This window comes from Alexandromys fortis, unplaced genomic scaffold (assembly GCF_014885135.2).
Source record: "Alexandromys fortis isolate MF-2015 unplaced genomic scaffold, M_Fortis_MF-2015_v1.1 scaffold_0, whole genome shotgun sequence".
NCBI classification, from domain to species: domain Eukaryota; kingdom Metazoa; phylum Chordata; class Mammalia; order Rodentia; family Cricetidae; genus Alexandromys; species Alexandromys fortis.
In genome coordinates this window covers 31,556,957-31,575,591 of record NW_026067949.1, presented here as the reverse complement: position 1 = coordinate 31,575,591, position 18,635 = coordinate 31,556,957, and positions in this window count along the sequence as shown.

Sequence of the window (18,635 nt, the reverse complement as noted above, 5' to 3'; positions counted from 1 at the left end):
AGAGAGAGAGAGAGAGAGAGAGAGAGAGCGCACATGTGAGTACAAGTGCCCTCAGAGTTCACAAAATAAGTCAGATCCCCTGGAGCTGGAGTTACAGGCATTTGTGAGCTGTGGGCCCTGTGGCTGTCTGAATGAAGAATTTTCCTCCTAGACTCATGGTATTTGAACATTTGGTCTCTAGTTGGTGCTTTCTTGGAGAGGTTGTGGAACTTTACAACATGAGTCTTCCTGGAGGAAATATGTCACTGCAGGCAGGCTTCTGAGAGTTTATAATCGTACCCCATTTCCAGGTCACACTTTCTGCTCTGTGTTTGTAGCAGAAGGTGTGACCTCTCGGTGTCTTAGTTAGCTTTCTACTGTTGTGCTACAACACTATGACTAAAAGCAACATGGGGAGGAAAGGGTTTATTTCAGCTCAATTTCTACATCACAGTCCATTGTGGCCTAACAGTAAGGTCCCAACTGGAAGCTTACGTCTTTCTCCTCTGGTGGCTTCATGGCATCTCTCTGACTTCCCTCCTTTCTCCCAGCATTCAGTTTAGTTTTCCCCGCCTAGCTCTACTCTACCCTATTGCAGGTCAATGCAGATTCTTTATTCATTAACCAATAAAAGCAGCACATAGACAGAAGGACTTCCCACATCAGTATCTCTTCACAGCAATAGAAACCCTAACTAAGACATGGACATAGACACAGTTGACATTTCTATGGCATCTTCTGGAAAGGTCACTTGTAAATACATTGCAGGGACTATGTTTCCTAATAGGAACTTCTTCTTTAGATATCTAACCTAGGGAAAGATTCAAAGTGTGTGTGTGTGTGTGTGTGTGTGTGTGTGTGTGTGTGTGTGAAGCAGGAACAGGATGAGTAGTGGAGTCTTGAGGAAAAATGACCCCATAGATTTTGGTTTGAATTTGAACAAGAATGAAGTTTATGACTGGAGAAGCCTCCTATATTGGTCAGTGACTGAACTAGAAGCCAGGCATGGAACTCTATTTTTGAGTATTTGTGTGTGTTTAAATTCTCACAAAAGAGTGATTTCAAAAGTGAAAAACTATGCTGTTTGGGTCATCCTTGGGGAAGATCACTACATTCAGTCTTGGTCAATGCGTTGGTCTTCCTTCATTTAACTAGCAGCACTGGCATGGTTAGCCACTGACCACACCTGCAGTCCTCAGCCATGGTGTGCTTTTGGTTACTCAGGCCCCAAACTTTGAACTTAACTTTGATTCTAGGCTTTGTCTCACACTCCAAATAGAACCTGTCAGCAAATCCTGTTGTCTTGATATCTTAGTTAGGGTTACTGTGGCTGTGATGAAACACCATGACTATGCCACTTGGGGAGAAAAGGGTTCACTTGGCTTAAGATTTCACATCACTGTTCATTACTGAAAGAAGTCAGGACAGGAATTCAAACAGGGCAGGAACCCAGAGGCAGGAGCTGATGCAGGGGTCATGGAAGGGAGCTTCTTACTTACTTACTAAGTGGCCATGCTCCACATGGCTTGCTCAACTTGCTTGCTTATAGAATCCAAGACCACCAGCCCATGATGGCACCATCCACAATTTTTGGGTTGGGCCCTCCCCCATTGATGACTAATTAAGAAAATTCTCTGCATAATGTGGGATTCTCCTCTGTAATAAAGGAACTGCTTTGGGCCTATAGCAGAGCTACAGGGGAACAGAGCTAGGCAGAGAAAACTAAGCTGAATGCTGGGAGAGAGAAGGCAAAGTCAGGGAGAAGCCATGTAGCCCCTGCCAGAGACAGACACTGGGAACTTTACCAGGTAAACCACAGCCATCTGGCAATACACAGACTGATGGAGATGGGTTAAATTAAGATGTAAGAATAATCAGTAAGAAGCTAGAGCTAATGGGCCAAGCAGTGATTTAAATAATATAGTTTCTGTGTGATTATTTTGGGGCTAAGTGGCCAGGAACCAACAAGCGGTCTCCTTACAACATCTGCAGCCTTGTCTACAGCCTGATCTTATGGCGGCAATTTCTCAATTGAGATTCCCTCCTCTTAGATAACTATAGCTTGTGTCTTGCTAACATAAAGTAGCCAGCCAGGCAGCATACTGGACCTTCAAAATATGAGTTCAAATCCAATCACCTGCAGTGTTTTATACTGAAGCCTTTAAGGCATCTTAGCAAATGGGAAAAAGAAATAAAAGGAATAAGCACTGAAAATCAAGAAAGGAAACTATTGGCAGAGATTTCTGTCCTGCCTGGTCCCAAAGAAACACACAGAGGTCTACATTAATCACAAATTGGCCGATTAGCTCAGGCTTCTTATTAACTCTTTCTTATATCTTGAATTAGCACATAATTCTTGTCTGTTAGCCATGTGACTTGGTACCTTTATCAGTGGGGCGTTCTTATCTTGCTTCCTCCGTACCTGAATGACAACTGCAGACTGAGCCTTTCCTCTTTCCAGAATTCTCCTATTTTGGTTGCCCCACTTATACTTCCTGCCTGGCTACTGACCAATCAGCGTTTTATTAAAACACTAGTGACTGGCTACAGACCATTGTCCCACAGCAGGAAGCTCTCACTATCTGAAGGTGGTTACGCTGCAGTGTCCACAGATAAGCTCATAGAGTCCAATGAGATTGCCAAAGACAAAAGTCAACTCCTGAATATTGCCTTTTCTATTTCTCAGCAATAAACAAATGTTTCAAAGGTACAGTTTATGGTGTAATAAATATCATGTGTCTAGGAATAATTCTAATAGAAAGTTCATAAAACTTTACCAAAAACATAATAAAACATTACTGATATTAAAGGAAAGTATGTCCAACTGAAGTGAGAAGCTTATATTTGGATGGCAAAGGGTGGTTAAGATGATAATTCTCTCCACGCTTGATTATGAGATGAATCTAATAAAATCAAACCCCAGTTTGCTGAAACTTAACAAACTGATCCCAATTTACACAGAAGTAGGAAAGTCGAAGGGGAGCCAAGAGAAGCCCTTGCAGATGAAGTGAGTTTGGAAGGCTTGCTTCCTGATTTGCCAAGATCAATACAGAATAGTTAATTGTATTAGTGTGGAACAGACGCACAGGGAAATGGGAAAGGAACAAGAACAGAGAGCTCAGGTTTAGGCCCCATACATGTGGTCACTTGATAGATGCCTTGAGGCTGTACGATTCATCCGTGGAGAAAGAATGAACTCAGCAGACAGTGGAGCTGGGGTGGAGACAGAAACCGAGGCGGAGGCAGAGCTGAAGGCACAGAGAAATGGGTCCTTTCTCTTAGATCATTCATAAAAAATCATTTTCAGGAGAATTAAAGACCTAGTTTGAAAGGTGAAGTCAAACTTCCAGAAGGCCAGACACTGGGCTCTTGCCTGTAACCCCAGCAGTCAGAAGGCTGGGGCAGAAGACACAGTTAGAAGCCAGCGTGGGCTGCCTGTGGGGACAAGGACTGGTCTGGGAATATCAGGCAGCAGTAACACTTGTCCAGCATTCTTAAGGCCCCAAGTTCAAGTCTGAGTCTTGGAAAATAATAATCCTGTAGAAGGTGATATACAGGAATATTTTTGAGGCCAGGAGGGTTCTTATTCCAGATTTAGAAATCAAGTTTGATGAAAAATATGAATACATCCTGAACCATTAAGGTTACAGTCTTCACTGTGTGAAAAGACACCATAGGACAAAATACAGGAACAGCTAGATGAAGGGGAGAGTGTTTGCTACATACATAAACAAAATTAGAATCATATCCTGTAAATTTATTTTTAAAAAGACAAACCAATAGGAAAATGGACAAAAGACTTAGCCAGCACTTCTCCAAGAGGTTTTCAAAGTACTAATAAGTATATGAAAGGGGAACCTATCACATTAATAATCAGGGAATTGCCAATCAAAACCATAATGAAATACAACCATACATCAACATGACTGAACTTTAACTGAGACCCCAATTATAAAAGTTCTGCCTGTGTACAGGTGTACCACATGTATACACAGTATCCGGGTAGGTCAGAAGAAGGCATTAGTACTGGGAGTTATAGCCCATTATGGGGGTGCTGGGAACTGAACCCAGGTCCTCTACAGGGGCACCTGGTGCTCTTCACTCTGTGCCATCTGCCCAGCCAGAAAAAGGTAATCTCATCATTTTTCTTCACACTATCATGGCCACCCTTGCTCTAAGCTACTGTCTCTCTATGACCTACCAGATGCTTCCAATTGTTTAAGCAACCAAGTTGCGGCACTCTGTGAGGACAGCCTTGTCAAATCATACGGCTCATAAGCAGGATGTGGGCTTCGTGATTACTGATGTCTACGAGCTTTGCGGCTCTCCAAGTCTAGGCCCTGCTGATGGCTCTTCTCTGTCACCAGAAAGATGCCAAGGGAGAGGACAGTACCCATGCAGGGAGGCAGCCGCGGTAGGAGACAGAGAAGGATTTGGGGCTACCATACCTGACAAGCTCTACAGTGAGGTGGGGTCTCAGCTCCGGCTTAGATCTGTCACAGATGCCACCAATATGTGCACTTGCGCAATACACCTCAAGTCCATACGCCCTGAGGTCTCACGTGACGTCCTCTTACTCCATCCCCTAGTCGCCTCTTCCCTGTTTTGGGGATGTGTTTTTCTCTCCTGCACGCGCTGTCATGCTCCTTCAAGTCATTTTCTTTGCTACAGTCAGAATCGGTTCCGCATCCTTTGCGAGACTCTAAGGGGATAGTAAAACCCAGTGTGAAACCCAGACTACTGTCTAGGGAGTTCCTCTCTTGAGAAAATGATAAGCATTGGGCTGAGGAGGTAGCTCAGTCAGTAAGGTGTTTGCTGTGTAGTTGTGAAGACCTGCATGTGACCCTTAATGCCCACGTAAGAAAGCTGGGGTCTGCAGGATGTGCCTGCGATCCCGGCCCTGGAGAGCTGGAGGCAGGAGGACCACCGGCTTACTGGCCACCCAATCTAGCTGAATCAGTGACCTCTGTGAACTTAGGCTTCCGTGGGAGACTTCGTGCCAATCAATCAATCAATCAATAAATTAGTGGATAGTGATTGAGGGAAAATAGCTGCCATTCACATACATATGCACACACATGAACATACACACACAGGCACACACATTTTCGATAAGATAGCCATGACGATAACCATGACGAGACATAAATCTGGCAGGCAAGATAGTCTCATACGCCCTGAAGCAGGTTTCTTGTATGTTCATAGGAGCAGAGAAGACGCAAACACTGAAACAAAGCACACTCTTTGGGGAGAGAGTGGGGTCCGCGCTGTGGTTCTAGAAATGGAAACTACTCGGAAATCTTCAGAAGAAATGGGGGGAAAAGTTCCCGTAGAAAGCAGCTTGTGCACTCAGCTGGAGACAACAGCTAATAGACACGAGATGTGTTCCAATTACTGGACCCTGCTGCAAGTGTCTGACATATTGAATTAGTTAAGCGTGGCCCTCCGGAGGTCGGAGCTAGTTATACCCACTTTATAGAGGGATCCAGGAGCGAGAACTCGATTTAAGTTGTTCAGAATCTCACCAGTAATGAATGCTTGTGGGTCTATCAAAAGGAGCAGAAGCCTCATGCTGGAGGTGTGGCCCAGCAGAATCACACATGCTTAGCACATGTTAGACCCTGGGTTCAGTCCCCAGCAGCAAAACAACAAAGACATGCAAAATAACTGCAAGGGTGTTATGGGCTTAACTTGTCGGTGCCGAAGAGAGCAATGGAGCCCTTTGATGGCCTTTGGATAATTTGCTGGGTGGTGAGGACTGAATCTAGCAATGTTTAGCAACGTTGGTCCTTTGCCCGGGTGTCCTGTGAGGGAGGCAATGGTCCTGTTCCTGGTGTTTGGAAAGCAGCATCATGTGACCATTTCCCCCAGTGGACATTTCTTTGGAAGGCTAAAATTAAGGATGGTAGACTCACACTCATTAAAAGGAATTACTGAAGGAAAATTACTGAAGGAGACTTTTTAGTGCCACAAGTCTCCACTCGTCCTTCAGGACCTCTCCCAGCTTTCAGCCCTTCTGTAGGGTAAAAGGGACAACTGGAGCTGGAAACCAACCAATCACTGAACACCCTGACTCTGAACCCAGAGTCAGAGAAACAAACATACCCTGTATTTGAGACCTGGACCAGGGAAAGAAACATCTTTATCTCTGAACTCAGAACTAAAGACATGTGTCCTGGCTCTGAAACTAGTGTCAAAGAAACACATTTTGTCCCTAAAATTAGAGCCAGTGAAAGAAATACGCCCTGGTCCTAAGATGAGAGTCAAAAAGCTAAAGAGGACTAGTGAAAGAAACACAGGTTTGGCCATGAAGTCAGAGCCATCTCTGCCCCGTTAAACTGACCAGTCCCTGAGCAGGGAAAAAAGAACCAATCCCCCTTCTCCCTGGGAAAACTCCGCCCCTAAGAAGCCCTATATAAGCCTTTAGGTTAAGAGCTGCTGTTAAGTGGCAGAGGCAGTCACTCTCCTGGACTCCTTCTTCACAATAAATCTCTTTCTCAAATGAGTCTTGGGTGACGACCTTCATTCGCTGGTTCAGAACAGGAGCAGAAGAATCTGGCTGGGACATCCCTACCTTATGGGACTAAGCTGAAAAACCTTGCTGAGATGCTCCCTCGGGGGCCTCAACAAGGCGGAGCAGAGCAGAAGAACCTTGCTAGGACGCTCATTAAGGGGGCTGAGCAAGGCCAGTTGAGGAAAAGTAACAACAGAGCCAGAGAAGATAGGTACATTTCTACAGGGGGCTTCCCCTAGCAGAGTGTTAGCAGAAGAAACATCTTGGGCAGGAGAAGAAGCAGACAGCGCTGCTAGGACACTCCCTTAAGGGAGCAGAGCAGAACTCAGCTGTAGCGGCTCTCCAGGAGAGGAGAGGAGCAGGAGCCCTATATCCTGTGGGGAGACCATCCCCCACTGCACCCCAGCTTCAGGTAGACTGGCTTCCTGATAGTCAGGACACCTTTCCTCCAGGGCTGAGCTATCCTATTGCGGCTCTTCTCCCAAGTATATCCTGGCTTCCCGATAAGTCAGGATATTCCAATACCACTACTGTACGACATTCCCCTACACCTTCCAATAGTACATGGCTTGGGGTTTGTTCATTCCCTGGTTTTCACATTCACAGAGATAACTTTTTTCAAAGAACATTTCTGTTTATAGGAAAACAGCTTAAAGAGATCCCATAAGCTCTCGTGTTCCCTGGTACTATCTGTTTGAGTCCGGTCCAGTTTTCTCTCTTTTCTCTGATAAAACACTCTGATGGAAAGCAGTTTAGAAGAGAACGAATTTATTTTAGCTCACAGTTCTGGGTTACAGTTCAGACAGGAACTTGAAGTCACATCCACAGTCAAGAGAGGAATGAATACACACTTATTTGTGACACGTGGCATGCTTTCTTCACTTGTACACGGTTCAGAATTCCAAGCCCAGGAGATGGTGACGCCCACAGTGGGCTGGATTCTCCTGCATCACTTAAAGTCTAGACACTCCCTCACTAATTTTTCTTTCCAGGTGACTCTAGGTTGTGGACAGCTGACAACTGAAACGAACCATCACAAGTGGTTTGTTATAACTGATGAGTAAATATATAGTCATTTATAGTCTATAATTTATAGCTAGTTACAATTGGTATTATAATTAATAGTTCTACTAACTACAATTCAAGTTTATGCTGGGGGCTACTTATAATTATTCTTTAGACAGGTTCTCAGTATGTAGCCCTAGCTATCCTTGCCGTGTAGACAGGCTGACATCAAATTTACAGTGATCTTTCTGCCTCTGCCTTCCGAGTGCTGGAATTACAGGCATGTGCCACCATGCCCCTCTGGCTTGTCCACTTAGTGCTGTCCGTTTGGTCCCATGATGTCCCACATTCACTATTAGAACAGCAGGAAGATGCTCTCCTGACCTAGAACTTCTCAGTGTTCTCCATCTCTGCTACCCTGTGAACCAAGGACATTCTCCTATCTAGCCCCCACTCATAGTCTTCCCATCCCCCGCTCCACCTACCACTTTTAACTCCAAAATGTCCCACAGTTGGGTCATAGACTATGGGTTTGTTTCAGCTTACCTTCTCGAGCCTTTGTGCAGCACACTTCAAGTTCCGCCATGTCTCTGCATGGCCTGGCACTAAATTTCCTTTTAGTCCTGTGTTTGGATTTATAAACGTTTTGCCTTAGGAGTTTTCTTCCTGGATGAGAGCAGTACACACCGGATGTTTCTAGTTTATTCCCAGATGCACAGTTCTTACATACCTACAGCGAGGCCCCCTCTGTCTTTCCAGGCTCCAGAAGCCCCATTTGTGTTTGGCTGAAGGTTTTAAATGCTGTCCTGACCGTTGCCCTGGACACTTGTACCTTCGGTTTTACTCACTATGACAAATGCGTGTTGTATCTTCTTTTCCATGGCCTCTGGCCCCTGCCTGTTTTCCCATGCATAGGCAGGTAATGGCTACTCAGCTGGAAGGTCTTAACAAGCTGGCAGGAGGCCTAGGCAAAAGAAGACACACGTGCTCCAAACCCGACATCAGTTACGTCTTTCCAGTTTTGCCTTTCAAGGGCAATGAATCAAGTGTGATCCGGGGGGCAGGTGCATTGTTTTACAGTCCCCCATAACTGCGAATCCCATGATCAATCATTTCTATTAGAATGGAAAACCAGATGGCACAATAGCAGGATGAGTGTGTTTGAAAAGTATCAAAAAGGAGCTTCGGTTCCAATCTTTTATTTAAGATGAACATTTGGATTTAATGGAAGCTTTGGCAAGGCCGATTGATGAGCATTCAGAAGAGCTTGGTCAGGAGGAAGAAGGTCTTAGGGATGGTTGGGATGTCGCTCACTTCACACCTGGATTTCATCAGTGACCTAGTCTAAAAGGGGGAGGAGTTAAATCCCTGTGAGGGAAAACTGGACTGGAGCCCCTTTTTTCCATACGAGGCGGGGGCCATCCAGAGGTGTCTAGGTGAACTGTACACAGGAGCAGAAACAGTACAGTCTGAATTCTCGGCTTTCTGTCTGGAGCAAACATGCTTATTGGGCCATTGCTACTGGTTCAGTCTTTACCGGTCTTCCTACGTACAACTACGACATCATGAACATCAGTTTAAGCTCCTGATACTCCTGTCTGGCATGAGCAAATGCCACTCGGAAGACGCTGTCAGAGCGAAGACGAGGCGTTTGCAGCAGAATTCACAGGGAAACAGTCTGCTCCAAGCTACGCACTCAGGAATCCTCCACACTGGAACTGAGACGAGAAGGAAAACCTGAAAGAAAACACGATGAGAATGTTTACAAGGATCAAAACCATAGACCCTTGAAAAGAATACACTGGTCAGGAAAAGAGCAGGCAGGTTTTGTTTTGCAAGGAGGGGTGGAGAAGGAGTGAGAAACTGAGTCTCAGGCGTTTCAGACTGACCTTGAACTCACTAGATAGCTGAGGTTGACCAGAACTGGATCCTCCTGCCTCTACTTCTAGGGTGCTGGGATTACTGGTTTGTACTAGTATAGCTGATTTGTGCAGTGCTGGGGATTGAACCCATGACTTCATGTATCGCCAGCCCAAGACCAGATAAGTTTTATAGAATCAAATGCAACTTCTTTTTTTTGGGGGGGGGGTTGAGGCAGGGTTTCTCTGTAGCTTTGGAGCTAGTCCTGGAAGTCACACTGTAGACTAGACTGGCCTCAAATTCATAGAGATCTGCCTGTTTCTGCCTCCCTAGTGCTGGGATTAAAGGTGTGCGCCACCACGGCCTGGCGAGAACTTCTTAAGAAAGAAAAGAAAGTCAATTAGAGATAGTAAAAATAGAGATTGTGGCCTGGAAACTAGCATAGGATATGACAAGAAATAGCAGAAAAGGGACCAGGAAAATGACACCAACAGACAGAGGTATGAAAGCACAGACAGCAAGAAGATAAACAATAGGGAAAAGGGTGGAGAGGGAGAGAAAATGGGGGGGGGGAGGGTTGCCAGGAGGCCAGAAAGAGAGACGATTGTGGAACATATTAAGTTTGAGAAGGAAGTGTCTGAGAATGTTTCCAAATTTGTTCAAAATATGACTTTTAGTTTAGCATGACAGCACACGCCTTTAATCCTAGGAGGCAAAAGCTGATAAATATCCGTGGGTTTGAGCCAGTCTGGTCGACATAGTGAGTTCCAGGCCCGCCACGATTATGTAGAAAGATGTTGTCTCAAAAAAGGGGGGAATTAATATTTAAGAATCATAACAACAAAGAATTATGAGCAGAATAGATAAAAATAGTTGTCCAGATACAAGAATGAAATAGAATATCAGAGACAACACATGAACACAGGTCATAAATGTGTCCAGAGGAGAAAGATAAGTCGCCAAGCTGCATAAGTGTTAGATTAATAACAGCAAAACAGGGAGCATGATCCAAGGATTATGATTGCAAAATACTAAAGCCAAGGAACTGTTAGTAAAACTTTATACAAAAGAAAGTATCATTCAAGAAAAAAAGCAGAAATTTTAAAAAAGGAAACTTAGTTCTTTTTTTTTTTTCTTTTTTAGCCAGGGTGGCCCTGGCTGGCCTGGCGCTCACAAAGATCCACCTGCCTCTATCGCCTGATTTCTGGATTTCTGGGATTAAAGATGTACACCATGGAGCCCCGCATAAGTTCTTTTTATCTTTTATTTTCAAATATTTTAGTTTACCTTCGGGAAGAAGAAAATCATGTTCTGGAAGGCAAGAGTGAGGTTCGGAGTGTAAGAGAAGGCAAAAGAAATTATCAATGCGAGTGTTTAAAGTCAACACTGGCTTAGTGAAAACAACGACAATCTTTAAAGTCTGAAAACTAAAGTTGGGATGAAATGCTGGCCATCAAATAACAGGATGGAGTATTTGACTCTTTTAAGATCTTTGTGTTGTGAAGTCTAAAAATCGTTTGACCTGATGTTAAAAATAAAGCACAACCAAATGATAGGAACAGAATCTTAAAAAGTCTATTTGCTGTGAGGAAATAATGAACACACCACACACACACACACACACTCACTCACTCACTCACTCACTCACACACACTCACACGGCCAAGAGACACATCGAAAGATCCCAACACTCTTATATATCTGGGAAATCTAATGAAAACCTAAAAAATGTGCTACTTTACAGTCATCAAGGAGACAAGAATAAGAAAAAGATAACAAAAAAATAGTGTTAGCCAAAATGTGGGGAAGTCTAAGACCCTACATGCTGGTGGGAGCATCATGAGCCTGGAAAACAGTCTGCAAATCCTTTACAAAGTTAAGCTGCACAGCTATTGGCTCTAACACTTCCACTCCTAAGCTTAAGTCCACTAGAACAGAAAATGTCTGTTCACACAAAAACATGTAAATGTCCATAGCAGCGTTATTCAAGCATTTCAGAGGGCCTCTACACGTGGCTAGAGCTTAAAAACAGTACATGTATACAATGGAATGTTCAGCCATGTGGAATACAGACCAAGACATATCACAACAGACATAGTCCCTGATTACATGCCAAGGGACAGAAACGAGTCATAAAAGACCATGTAATAAAAATCTTGAGGTTTGAGGAGTTTAATCACTCCCCTGCCCATTTTCTAGCCTCAAGTGATAATCCTACTTAGAACTCCAGGCTTCCCCTTGGAAAGTAAGATTCCTAAATCTGATGAGCCGTACAGCCCATTCTCCTCCAAAACTTTCTTTAAAAAAGATAGAACAGTGGTTGACCGGCATAGGAGAAAGGTACCAGGTGTGGCCCTCCAATCCTTCCTGCCTGGGCCTTGATCTTGGTAACCCCTCCACACATTGTCTGGGCACTCACTCACTCACTCACTCACTCACTCACTCACTCACTCACTCATTCTTTCAGCCATCAAATATTTATGGGGAACCCACCAGAACAAAGTGTCTAGTGAGGAGTGCGGGCAGTTGGCATGGAGGACAAAGGCACAGCCGTTTTAGTTGGGTGACAATTCTAGGCATCTGGGTGGATAAACACAACCCAGCCATTTTCAGTGTTGGCTCTTCTAAGACTCAGCCCCCCAAATCTGTGCCTCTCCATCCATACTTGTTCTTTGGTGGTCTTTTGGAGTTCCAGAGACTGACACTGTAGCAGAGACTCTCACCTTAACCTCCCCTTTCAACTCTATTCTCATCGAGACAATGTAAGAGAATCAATACATTTAAACATTTTAAATTTATTACTGGGGCTGGGAATGTAGTTTCGTGAAGGAGTGCTTGCCTAACCTGTGTGAAACCCTAAGTTCAATACCCAGGACTTAATGAACACTCTAAAACCAAACTGATCCTTCTCCTGGCTCACTAACTCAAGTATATTCACGTCTTTTTTCCCCCCCTCCATAAAGTGGCATCAATACCTGTCAGGTTGTTTAAAAAGCTCGAGTTCTGCTCACTTCTCAAACACCATAGCCTATCAACGTGCGAGTTAGGTTAGTTTCACCTCCACAAACACGTGTTGCTCTGCCGCCGTTTCTTATCTCCAGCAGCATCTCCAGCATCCTGGTCTAAGTCACCAACATCTCTGGCTAGGATTAGCACAATGAAAGGTTCCAGCGTTTCTCACATTCCTGCACGGACTCCCAGTGTAGCAGCTAAATGATTCCCTGTAACGGTGATGACCAGATCACAAATGAATCCTCGCACCCTCCCAGTGACTTTTTCTCACACTCAGAATCATCCCCATGGTGTTACCTCTCTGACCTCTTCTTATTTGTTTATTTAATAGTCTTGCTCAGTAGCCCAGGCTGCCTTTGAACTTGCAATCCTCTTGCCTCAGCCTCCTGAGTGCTAAAACTAGAGATGTGTATCAGCGCCTCGCCATGCACAGCTCTTAGTGTCTGCTTCACTCCTGATGCCCTGACTCTGTGTTGCTCAGTGTGCAAGTGATAGAGCTGTTGTACTCTGGCTCAGTACCACGCTACCCTCCCCCAAAGGATCTACGAGTTTTCTTCCCTCTTTTCCTGGGCCTACGCTCAAAGTCTCCATAAAACCCACCCTGACCTCCTTTCTGTTTCTCTGCTTGTCCTTCCTGTGTCTGATTACATTCTGATCTACCTTGTAGTTAATCATTTGTGTGCTTACCTCTTGGCTTTTCTCATTAAAACAAATGCCCAAGCAAGGCAAGGGCTGCTCTATTCCCACCTGTATTGCAGGCACCCATTGGGGTGCCTGGCGTGAACCCATGGGTTCTTAAAGAATGAATCAGTCCATATAAATCCAAGATGTGAACAGAAGAGATGCTGCTGGCATGTGTTCACTCCAAATCAATGACACATATAAATTAAACTTCATTGCTTTTGTTGTCATTGCCTTTTTAATAATTCTTTATGGCTGCCATCCTTCATTAGTTCATCACGGGTTCATTATTCTATATAGCAAATGGGATCGAAGTCCCATTATTTTATTTAGGTTAATGACAAAACATGACATGAGTAATGGCTAAACCATGAGGAAATGGGACAATTGTAAGGAAGAGAGTGGGAGGCAAGCCTTCCTTCCTCCCTGCCTTACATCATTTTAAACACCAGTTCATGAACGCACCTCCTACCCTCTTTGGTACAATCAATTCATATAACACAGGAGTTCACTTCCTCCCTGAAATCTACATTTTCCATTTGGCATGCAAAAAAGGGATCTTTTGTGAGAGCAAAGAGTGGGCTGTATGCATTGGACGCTGGAAAAGGATTAGGTTTGATCAAGGTCATAAAATGTTCTCCACAAGATGAATGACATGATTTTCAAGTGAATGAATCTTTTCCTCTGACAAATATTATCCCAGAGGTTTGTATGTGCTAACAGTACTGTGAGAACCTGGACCTTCAACGGAGAAGACGCTCCTGCCAGGAACTCCGTGTCAAAATGGCAGCTCCTTCTCTTTTCTGCCTAGTGGAAGAATCAGTTTACAGGTTTCTGCTCGCTCATTGGCTAGGACACACATCTCTTCTCCAAACTCACACCTTTTGTTTTTCCTCTGGCTGGAGAATATTATTTGTAGCAATAGGCTTAGAAAGCGCAGGTCACTACGCAAATGCTGTGGCTGATTTGCACAAATGCAGAAGATGCTATTGTAGCGAGTCTTTCTCTGTGCCGCCAGCTCCCAAATAATGACACGGAGACTTATTAATTATGAAATCTTGGCCTTAGCTTAGGCTTGTTGCTAATTAGCTCTTATTACTCAAATTAACCAACCCGTTTCTATTAATCTACGTGCTGCCACGTGGCTCGTGGCTTTTACCTCTCCTCCTGTATAACCTGCTTCTTCTGTGTCCAACTCCACCTTTCTTCCTCTCCGAGTCCTCTCTGGCCCCAGAAGTCCTGCCTAATATATTTCTGCCTAGCTATTGGCCATTCAGCTATTTATTAAGCCAACACAGTGACGTATCGTCACACAGAGTAAAATAATATTCTACAACACACTATAAAAATTCCCCAGCACATGTAACTTCTTACATACCTAAAAATGTTTTCTGTTTCTCAGTACCCCCCAACCCGTGAAGCAGTAGCAATCTTGTGTGTAAATGTGTGCACGTGTGCATGTGTGTAGTTTCCCTTGAAGAAATCAGTGGGCTCACTGGGTGTGGCGGTATGGGGTGGGGTATGCAGTACTTTAAAGACCATGGGGGACCCCGGTTTTAGGGGAGACAGCTAGATAACCACGGACAAGCCATCATTCTGAGTCTCCAGGAGGCTGGATTCTAATAGCCAGTCTCAAACATAATATACATGCGATTCACCTGAGGATTTTCCTTTACTGTAAATTCTGCCTTAGTAGGCTGGAGGTGGGGCCCAAGAGTCTGTTTCTAACCAGAGTCTGCAGCACTGTCCATGGCTCTCATTGTGAAAAGTAGGGTGAGGTCAGCATTACCTAGTACACAGATGATGGGAGCCAAGCATTGACTTTCACATTTGTACATTCAGTAGTCTTTTATAGATTGTTTGTGTGTGTGTCTGTTTGTCTATCTTTTTGTTTATCTATACATGTGGTGGTTAGAAGACAACCTGCAGGAATTAGTTCTCTCCTTCCATTACGTGGTTACCAGAGACTGGACTCAAGAAGTCAGGCTTTGGTGGCAAATGCCCTTACATCTTGAGCTATCTTACAAAGCCTTTCAACGTTTTGAAACATTCATTTATTTAGTGTGTCTATGTGTGTATGTTTAACTTCCACATTTTAGTAATAATAAGTAAATAAGTAAAATAATAAATAAAATAATAGTTATAATATTGAAGTAGCCTTATGTATCATAATCACAAATATCATTTTAACACATCAATATAGACACTATACTCAAGACCTTTTACAGCCTTTTCTCCACTTTAAACCTTCTAAGTTTTGTGTTCACAGAACAACTCAGTTGGAACCTGCCTAATTCTATGGAGCCAGGTGCAGAGGCTCATGCCTGTGATCTCCACGATTGGGAGGTGGAGGCAGGGGGAGCAGGAATCCGAGTCAGGAGCATCAGCCTGGGCATCATAAGAGTGTGTTTCAGGAGAAACAAAACGAAATGGTACACAACAAAGATGCTCACTAGCCATGTGGGTACCACCAGAGGATGCAGGGCTGCATCACATCTGCCGCCTCTACCCTTTATCATGACTCATCTACCTCACGGTTCAAATGGACTTCTGCCTGTAGGTGGCGCGAATGTTCTGTATTCGGTTCCCTTAAACTTGTGTTTAGATGGATGAGCGAAGCCCACATGGCCACTTAACATACTACTCATGCTAACCCTGTTTGGTTTGCTCATTGCATAATTTTCATGATCTATGGACAGCAAGTCTTATGTTCTCTGTACTCTTGACCAATAGAAGAAATTAATTAATTCTACTAATTAATGTTTTTCACCATTAATTAAGGTGAAGATGGGCACAGGTGAAAAAACATAATTCTATTCTTTGTGTGTAGGGGTGTAAAATTGATCTCCAATTATATAACCTCCTTGAACAGAGTTTGACAACCAGATGTTGGATGGAATAACAATGGAGGCAGGGGAACTACCCCTGAGCTTCTGTGCAGGCTCAGATAGCATGGTAACAGTTTGTATCAATCTTGTCTAATACATGGTACTCGTGAGGCTCGTGTGGAGTTTTCTGACAGGGAACCAGTGAGTGCAATAACCACCTCAGCTTCCACTCAGTCCTCGCATCCACACTCCAGCCGCACTGTAACCGAGAGACGGCCTTTTCAGGAAGAAAAAGTCTTAATACAAAAGCGTAGTTCTAAGAAGATGTGCCCAACGTCTATCAGTTTTTGTTTTTGAGACGGGATCTGGCTATGGAGTCCAGGCTGACTCAAACTCACTCTAGAGACCAGGTTAACCTCCAACTCTCGTGAAGTCTCCTGCCACTGCGGCTCCTGTGTCTGGATAACAGGCATGTGCCACTCCTCCCACCTCCAGGGGACCAGTTTCTTAGGAGCTGCTGTTATTCTTTGGTTTGAGTAACCCTCTAGGGAGAACCAATATAGGTTAGAAAATACTTCAGCTGTTGTGCCCAAGGGGCCGAGGCCAGGTTAGAATCCCACAGGAAAGCAATGGGGTGGACACTTCCACCATCTCCTCTTTCAAAGAGGAAATGCCCTTACTTCTTGAGCCGTCTTACAAAGCCTTTCAACTTTTTGGAACATTTATTTATTTATTTATTTATTTAGCCATCTATTTATTTATTTATTGTGTTTATGTGTGTGTGTGAACTTCCATGTTTCTAGTAGTCACAGTAAATAAGTAAAAATAATAGTTGTAATAAGAGTAATTGGCTTTTCCTGGGCACATCCATTAAGGGGAATAGCATGAATTTACACTTGGTCTGCCTAACCCTGAAGGCAATTCTCTTATCTACCACATTGCATTAAAGAAGCTCTCTCTCCTTTTCACTTGGCAGCCGACAAAATGTTTAACAAAACTGTGGCCTACAGTTTTAAAGTCTACAGTATTCACAAAAAAGCCAAGATGTCTTTTTTAATATAAGCCACACTTGCTTGCTGAGACCAAGGTCCAAGAGCAAAATGTTTTTGGTTGTAATTCTCAGTTGATTATCTGATGATTTGAAGCGTCTTTGTTACTTTCTATGGTTGTGATAAAATGCCACAGCAAGGCAACTTATTGACGGGGGAGTTTATTTTGGGCATAGGGGCCAGAGTTCTCAAGAGTATATGACCGGGGGCTGGAGAGATGGCTCAGTGGTTAAGAGCATTGCCTGCTCTTCCAAAGGTCCTGAGTTCAATTCCCGGCAACCACATGGTGGCTCACAACCATCCATAATGAGGTCTGGTGCCCTCTTCTGGCCTGCAGACATACACACAGAATATTGTGTACATAATAAATAAATAAATATTAAAAAAAAAAAGAGTATATGACCATCACAGTGGGCAGCAAGCCCCAGGTGAGGTGGCAGGGATAGCTGATGTAGTTCTCAGAAAACAAATGAGGGGATGGGCTCTTCAGGTGAAGATGTTCACAGGTGAAAAACGCTAACGTTTTCTTACAGAAAGTGCCTTCCTACCCTTTTCCGCTCCCCCCTCCCCACCTCTCTTACAGGGTATAACTGCCTTTGAGGACACGCAAAACTTGAGACCTTTTCGCTATAGGGTCTCGAACACCAGCCTGAACAACTTCTCCTTACCAAATTCCTTCTGTTATTGGCTAGAGATAAAGCCACTAAGGTCAGAAGGTCATGGTTTACCGCACATAATGGAGAAGAAAAATCTGTTTCAATAGCTTTACAGGTGGAACACAGTCTCGGAACACCCAATACTCAGCAGAGTCCAGACAAATATGGAGAACGGTACCCCTATGTGGTGTGCTTGGAGAAGAAGGGGTGAGCTGGAAAAAGGGCCAGCTTCATCAGGGAGAAGAGCAGACAATGGCCTGAGGACCTTTTCTTCGTGGACAAGGCAGGTTCAAGCCCAATGGGTGTGAGTTATATGCAGGGATTATTCGAGAAGGAACGTTTTTACAGAGGAAATCGGTGTTTGATTTCCTTTTTTGTAGCGTAGGTAGGAGGCAGATTGTGATTGGTGTGAATTAGGACACATCCCCTCCTCACCTTCCTCGCCTGTCCCGTGTCCTCTCTGCCTGGACTCACTTGGTCACGTGATAAGTGCCAGGTGTGCTGTGGCTGAAGCAGGGGCTCCTCAACCACAGGAAACTGATTTGAACTCCTGACCTGCTCTTTAGTGACACTGGCAAGTCCCTTAGCTTCTTAACCTTTATTTCCTCCTCTGGAAACATAAATACCATCTGTGTTGATAGCCTGACAGAATGGTGAGAATCACATTAGGTAATGGAATTCTCAAGGGCAGCAAGCATAAAGTCTAGTCTTAACGCTGATGGGCAAGGAGTCTCACAACCACCGACCGCTGTAGCTTGTAGGCTCAGGTGAAATCCCCCTGCCTTTGTTTTGTCAGGGAACAGATGGGAGACCTTCAGCAGCCTCCATAGGATGCTGTTCACTGAATCCCAACACAGAAAGGCCAGCCAGCACCTTGCTTTCAATAGGACTGATCAGGAGTTTCCTGACTCCCTACTAATGCCCTGGTGACTGAGCTCCATCACTTACCTAGGCTTGCCTGAAGACTCTGAAATGAAGACGCTAGCTCAAGTTCACAGGTGCTAAGAGGCAGGGCTGGAATTCCCCATCCAGGCCCCACTTTCTCACCCCT